Source organism: Dermacentor andersoni, chromosome 9 (assembly GCF_023375885.2).
Source record: "Dermacentor andersoni chromosome 9, qqDerAnde1_hic_scaffold, whole genome shotgun sequence".
Classification (NCBI taxonomy): Eukaryota; Metazoa; Arthropoda; class Arachnida; order Ixodida; family Ixodidae; genus Dermacentor; species Dermacentor andersoni.
In genome coordinates this window covers 66834893-66842788 of record NC_092822.1, presented here as the reverse complement: position 1 = coordinate 66842788, position 7896 = coordinate 66834893, and positions in this window count along the sequence as shown.

Genomic DNA, 7896 nt, shown 5'->3' with positions numbered 1-7896 from the left:
ACATGAAACTGAGTTAAATTTTCGCTTGCTGGCCCATGAAAGCTTCGCGTACCAAGTTGGCGTGATTTGTGGGATGTGTAAACTTTTTCTGCCGCAGTATTGATATATCTCAACGGCACTTGCTTGTTAAAAAGAAGTTTATCCCAACAAGGGACGACCGCAAGCACTGAGTCACACTCACGGCACAATCCCACCAGGACGATAACATGTGCAAAGTACGAAAATCGTATATACGGCACGCTTTCAGAAAAGTGTACGAGTGATCACCAACTAATATATAACCATAGGCAACCACGTTAGCGCACAGTTAAACATAGACTAATTGTCACACATATAAAATGATGTTCAATATGTACAGTGTACACAATTGTTATGTACAATGATGATATGACAGAGACACTTTACATGCTTCTGTAGCGATGCTATGCGATGTGTATATACAAAAATGATCGTGTATACGAGAGCACACGCACACAGAGATCACGGGCATCTACATTCTATGCGCATTCAATGAATACTTCTGATGGCCTGGCTGGATGTATGTTCAGTAAACACATATAGTGGCCTGGTTACAAGAACCAGGCTGGTCTATCATTCAGCCGTAAGACTCCATCAGCCCCCGACACGAAACGGCATGACCACTGGCGAAGGAACTCTTCTTCCCTAAGGAAGAACAACTCCGCTGACAGAAACGACAGTAGCTCAGAGTAGTGCCTCTCCACCAGGCGAAAGAGAGCGCGGCGATGTCCCGCGGTAATTATCTCGTACAGGTTACGCCACACAGAAAAGGCCAACGCAGCAATTAAAGTTCGCGCGAAGCGGCCCCAGGAGCAGCAACCAGATGTAATATTAAATACGACGTACAGCTTGAAGGAAAAGGACTGTAGGAGATGACATGCACTGCAGCACAGTGTATGTCGTCTCTCGCAGTCCTTGTCCTTCGCGCGGTGCGTCATTCTTTATCCAAAATTACCAACTAGCCCAAGCAACCACACTACTTAAGATGTAATAAAGCGGTTAACTCCAAGACCACGGACTTCAACATGCGCGCCTCTCCAAAATACCCTGGTAACGACGAACAGCATCAGCACATGATTATTGGTTTTCTGAAGGGGCCAGCTCGGACACAGCGAAGATGGGACTACGCCCCACCGCTCTAGCCTGTCACGTGTTGGGAGCACTTGCCGCCCTAGACGCTACATGAAGTCGCGTTCGGTGACAAGGTAGAAATGATGCCGCTGTCGCACCCCACGGCACATTATTGGAACGTGCGCGGCGCGCTCGTGAAGCTCGAGGTTGCGGTAGGGCTGACTGTATTTACAACACGGTTTTGAAGAATTTGTGTTTCTTTAGAAGTTTATTCCAACAAGAGACGATACGAACACAGAGTCACATTCACAGCACAGTTCCACCAGCACGATAACATATACAAAAAAGAAAGGACAGTGTGTAGAAAAAGTTTATTTCAAGAAAAGGCGACACGAACACCGAGTCATCATCACGGCACAATTCCACCAGAACGATAGCATATAAAAAAAATCAAAGCATCGTTGACACGGCACTTCATTAAGTAGTGTCTAAGTCCAAACTCACAATGGCGTGGATGGGAGCCGAATTTCCAACGCAATTCTACCTATACGCTATGAGACGCGACTAGAAGATTTGCTCAAGGTTTCCTTCTAAAATCTCAGAACATATTTCTTAAGCGCGAAAAACTTCTTTTCAAGCAAAGGCAATTATGGAAAACAAAACTTGAGTAGAGTGTGCCTTTTAGCCCAGTATAACTATCAACAAAATATCCAGTTGTTGGAAGTAAATGATACCTTGGTCCTAGCTAGTAGTTCTATATATTTAGTGTGGGCGAGAGGGAGCATAGAAGCAGACCAATAAAATCGGAGGACGCTTAAAGGCATAGAGTTTCTCACTCGAATACCTAGGGTGAAATCTGGTGCCACCGTCTTTGAGAGTTTTGTAAGGGGCGCTGTTCTGTCATGAGAATGACGGTTTATAAGTCTACGAGGCTTGTGTTGGCGGTGTTGTAAAAGGCTTCGTCTAAAACGCGGACATGCCTACACAAATAACGCGTTATTGAAGTCTTCACAAAAGGTTTTCATTCACGCATGTTACATCTGCCAACAAAGTTTACTAACGTACAATGCATTACCAAGCCAAGAAAAGCAAGAACAGACGACTAAGTGTTCCAAAGCGAGCGCGAATCTTGTAGTAGGTCCTCCAACTTTGGCGGTCCGCGGATACTTTTTACGTGTCACATAATTGTACATGCAATAGCAAGTTCTCATAATCAAACAAAATTTGCTTTGAGTTATAATAAAGCTACAACAGCTTTGCACGTGCTTGTTTAGCAGAAAATGAATCGTTGTGACAGAGGGAACGGTGCTTACCAGGCGCGTCTTGAAGGTGTCCTGGCTCACTTAGAATGATGGCAACCCGTAGTGACAATATACCGGCATTCCCATGCATACCACAGCGCAGCAGCGCCAGATTTCTCTCAAAGTAATATATTGAGAAACTCTCCGCTTAAAGAATGCAGAACAAAAGCATTTGAGGACGCTTAAACATCGCCTTTAGGAGTGGAACGCGATATCATTCAAACACCCCTGACGACCGCTTTCCATGCTGGAGCTTATGTCACGGTAACGTTTACCGGGAAACGCTGGCAGCGAACGCAATGCACGAAGGCAAACTTTCTAGTAGAAACTCGGCTTCTTGCGTTAATAGATCCCGGTGGTTGTGTACGCCCGCGTCAAAGAGATTACATCATTTTCAGGTTTCTGTTATTGTTCCGATATTTCAACATTTCAGTCTGAAAACAGCTAACGAAAAAGATATATGCTATCGTTATTTTCATTTATTAAATTTATTTGTGAGCTGCTGTTTTCAAAATTCCGAGGAATAACTTTGCAAAGAAAGAAATACAAGGTATGAGCAACTTTGGTGGTCGAAGAGTGGTACCGAATGCGCGGTTCGGAATTGGGCTCGAGATTCTTTTTGCAGGACATCTTCTCGCCACGTATCGTTATCGTAAACCGGGTTGTGGATACAATGACAGCCTTAGTGATTCGTCTCGTTTCCCCAACGTGCCGCGCATGCTCGAATAATATGTCATGTGGTGCGATAACGGCGTCATTTCTGCCTGGCCACCTACGAGGCTTCATGTGGCGTCTAGGGTGGCAAGTACTCCCAACGCGTGACAAACTAGAGCGGTGGATCATAGTCCCATCTTCGCTGTGTCCGAATTGCCCCCTTCAAGAATCCATCAAGGATATGCTGCAGCAAATCGTCGTTACTAGGGTATTGTGGAGGGCCGTTCATGCTGGTTGTAGTGGCCTTCCAGATAACCACTTTATCAAAGCACAGCTTTCTATGTCTCGCTGATTCGGCCGTGAGTGCCGAAAACGCACTGAAGGGAAGCAAACTCACAATCCTGCGTAGAACACTACAGTTTATATTCACAGTTGCACCGATAAGAATAATGGGAACAATGTCTTGCTCGCGACCAATGGGAAAACGCCACTCACCCGGAACATTATATATATATGTACACACATTGTTACGGACGGATGAAAGAAGAGAGAGAAAAAAGGAGTGGAATTGGAGACGCTGGTTCGCTGCGTGTTGTTCGTAGTCAGCCACTTTGACTACGCTGACTCATCCTGTATATATATTGTAAATATAGCCTTTCTGTACTCGCAACATCCCCCGTAGCATATTGGTGGGAGGTGCGGGGTACCACGGCTGGAAACGGAGCTCCGCAGTGGACATCGTATCAACGTCCGCACTATGAATGACGGTGATCGCACGGAATCAACGTCGTTGCCGCCTCCGAAGTCACCGTCACCAGCTACATTGCTGTCACCATCGGATGTGGCTGTGCAACGCAAGGCACCTGGAAATTTCTGCGGGACCGATGGCGCCGACGTCGAAGAGTAGGTGGCTATGTACGAACCCGTGAGGGCAATCGACAGATGGGACCCAATGCTAATGCTAACTAACCTGTTGTTCTACCTCAGAGGCACGGCAAAGCTGGGACCAATGCAAACAGAAGTTGACAGAGTTGTTTCGCAAACTAGCCGACCGTAAAATGATCGCAAAGCAGGAACTGGCCTTCCTTGCCCAATCCCCCACGGAGTCCTATGTCTCATATATCCAGAACGGGCTGGCTCTCCGTAGTACAGCCGATCACGACATGACAGAAGTTGAGAAGGTCGGGCACGTGCTTAAGGGCATTGCTGACGACGCCTTTCATCTGCTCATGTGCAAAAGCTGCTCTACAGTTGATGCTATCATTGAAGAGTGCCGACAACTCGAGCAGGCCAAAAGCCGACGCGTCGTGTACCCATTCGACAGGCTTCCCAATAGAACCGCCACGTCGACGTGTCAAAATCAACCCGCACAGCAGCATTGGTCGCCATCAGAGGACGTGGTGCGAATCATTCGACGTGAACTGTATACGATGGCGCCCGCAGTTTTCTGTTCGCGGAGAACTTTTTCCGTTACTTTTGTACAAGCCATCGTTCGCCAGGAACTTGAAAACATTGGTTTGCATTCTGTATGTGCCGTTGCCAATCCCAGAGCTAACGAACGCCCTTATACTATATTTGCTCCACCCCGACGCTTCTCTCCGCGTTATTGCAACCCGATTGAGTCGGGAACTGTGTAAGACCAGCTGATCTGTTTCACCTGTAGCCGCATTGGTCATGTCGCCCGATACTGTCGCAACTCGTGGGCCTCAACACCTTGCACGCCGACCAACCTGAGCCGTTTTGATGGAAATACCCGCTATGTTTCGCCTACCGCCAAGTATAACAGCGCCGACAACTCTGGTAGGAGCACATGGCACAGTCGCTCACCATCGCCGCGCGGGCACCAGTCTCGTTCGCCACAAGTACGCCGTCCACCTTCCCGTTCGCCGCAGCCATGTCCCCTTTCCTCCTGTGTGGCGTTTGGCCACACCCTTTCGGAAAACTAAGAAATTGAGCCCTCGGAGGTGGTGCTGCATTGCCTACTACAGCAGCAAATCCTCTGTTTGTGCCCACGAGGAGAACCGTAATAGACGTTCAAGTAGAGGGCGTACCTGTCCAAGCACTCCTCAAAACTGGAGCCCGCGTTTCTGTGTTGAGTGCTAGCCTACGTAGACGTTTAAAAAAGGTCTTCACCCCAGCAGCTGCGCGAGTGCTTCATGTGGCCGACGGCGGTGTGCTGGTTGTTCTCGGAAGATGTACTGTGCGTTTAAATAAAGCCGGCCGCCCTGCTTCTGTTCTCTTTGTTATGATCAACTAGTGCCCTCACGACGTTATCCTTGGATTGGACTTTTTATCTACTGATTCTTCTCTCATCGAGTGCGCGACTGGCGTTCTTCAGTTGGACTCAAGTCAACTCAAGTTGGCCTCAACTCGCCGACGCTCCGAGCACCACCCAACTACACTTCTTCTCTATGGAATGTGACCCAGTGCGTAGTCAGTCACCAAAAATTTAGGGACACCGTATTTGGACTTCTGTTTCATGAGAGCTGCACGTAAAACGAGTTCCACAATTTTTTTCGGTCACCATTACTTAAGCCTTCGCACTGTGAGCGCAGTATGGCTTCGTTGGAGCCAAATTCTCCAATGCAGTTCTGCCTCCATGCTTTGACGCACAACCGCAGCAGTCGCTCGGGGTTGCCATGTGTAATCGGGGAACGTATTTATTTAGGGCTACTGCACTCGGCCGTAACAAACAGAAAGGAAAAAAATAATACGCCTTGCAGAGCACGTGTTTTATCCAAGTATATAGTGTTACGAGATACTATTTCCAATGACGAAGAGGCGAGCAGTAAGAAGACGACGACGACGATTAGAAGCTAGCGCGGACTGTTGCCTCTTGGCCAAACGCAGCGTATTTTCTTGTAAATATACTTGTACATAGCTTTTCGTCTGCGTCTTGCTACGTAACATATCTGGTGGAGGTGGACGTTCCCTGTACCTCGTCACGGAGCTTCGCAGTGGACGGTACGTCGAGCCTTGCTTCATGGCTCCCGGCGACGACAACCCGCTACCGCCGGCTCCGACACCTGCTGCCACCTCGACGACCTACATCACTCTCCCCGCTCCCCGTGATCCTGGCGTATTCTCGGGCAAAGATGGGGAAGACGTCGATGACTGGATCAGCCTGTATGAACGCGTCAGCCGCAATAACCGGTGGGACCCTACTATTATGTTCGCCAACGTAGTCTTTTACCTCGGTGGCACACCTAGAGTTTGTTATCGCACGCACGAAGATGAGCTCAGCAGTTGGGATTCACTTAAGACACAGCTTCGAGACTTGTTCGGCAACCCCAACGGTCACCAACTTGCCGCGCAGAAGGCGCTTTCCGCCCGTGTGCAGACGTCAACAGAGCCCTATGTCACGTACATTCAGGACGTCTTGGCTCTGTGCCGCAAAGTTGACACCCACATGACTGAGTCCGACAAGGTTGCCGACATCCTCAAAGGAATTGCCGATGACGCCTTCAACTTGCTCGTTTGCAACAACGTGGTGACGGTGGATGCTGTTATAAAAGAGTGCCACCGCCTGGAACTCGCTAAAAGCCGACGTATTGACCAGCAGTTTGCCCGTCTGCCCAACACCCCAGCGACATCTTCCTGTGCCGACGCTCCTCGTCTCAACAACACTGGCGATGTTACCAGGATCGTCCAGCGTGAGATTGAGGCCACCTATCCGACTGCCTTCGACTCCAGCCCCACCAACGCATCTGCAGTCATGGTTTCACTGATCAAGGCAGTTGTCCACCAGGAGTTCGAAAACACGGGTTTTCACACCATCTGCTCGGCCCATCGCCCTGATACTCGCCCGACTTCTTCGATTCCGCACCGTCCCTCATCTTGCTATCCACCACGGTTCCGCAACCCGCCTGAGTGGCGCACTGCTGACGACAAGCCCATTTGTTTTCACTGCCATCGAATCGGGCACATTTCTCGGCACTGTCGCAGTCGCTGGAGTTCCCCAACCCGGTCTACTTATACTGCCTACTCTCGCCCCCCAAGTGGCCCTTCTCGTCCCTATGCCGCACGCTCCGATAACGCCGCCGCTGATTCTCTCCCCAGCCCCGTCGCTCCTATTCGCCGACTCCCATCGGACGCCGCTCGCAGCCGGAAAACTAGACGATGCAGCGCCTCGAGGTGACGCTGCATTGCTCCCTACGCCGCCAAATCCTCTGATGATGTTCGCCACTCATCTGAACCTTCTTGACGTGCAAGTCGACGGTGTTTCTGTGTCTGCACTCACAAGCACTGGGGCGCATTTGTCCGTAATGAACACTGACCTTCGTAACCGGCTCAAGAAAATTATCACGCCCGCCACGACGCCTGTTGTCCGTGTCACCGATGGTGGAACAGCACCCGTAATTGGTTTGTGTACCGCCCGCGTCTGCTTCGCCGATCGCTCAACAATCGTGCTATTCACAGTCATCGCCCACTGTCCCCACATCATCCTCGGCTTAGACTTCCTCTCCGCACATTCTGCTCTCATCGATTGTTCCGCCAGTACTCTCCGCCTTGACCTGCCTGTTCTGGATCCTGCTGAACCACACCCAGTCGCCTCAGTTCCGTCGACTTCGTTCGTTTGCCACCTTCGGCATTGACCTACGTTGACCTAGTGTCATCCCCACCAGTCCCCGACGGTCGCTACATCGCGGCTCCTATGCAAGACGTCCTCCTTACACACGGGATCACAGTACCTCATACAGTTTTATCTATTACGGCGGATTGCGTCTGCCTGCCAGTGGTCAACTTTGGCTTGACGACACAAGTGCTGCCACGCGGGATGTCTTTGGCCCAGCATTGCTCATTCGAGGATCACTAAGTAGCATCCATTGCAGTAGACGACACTTCATCCGAT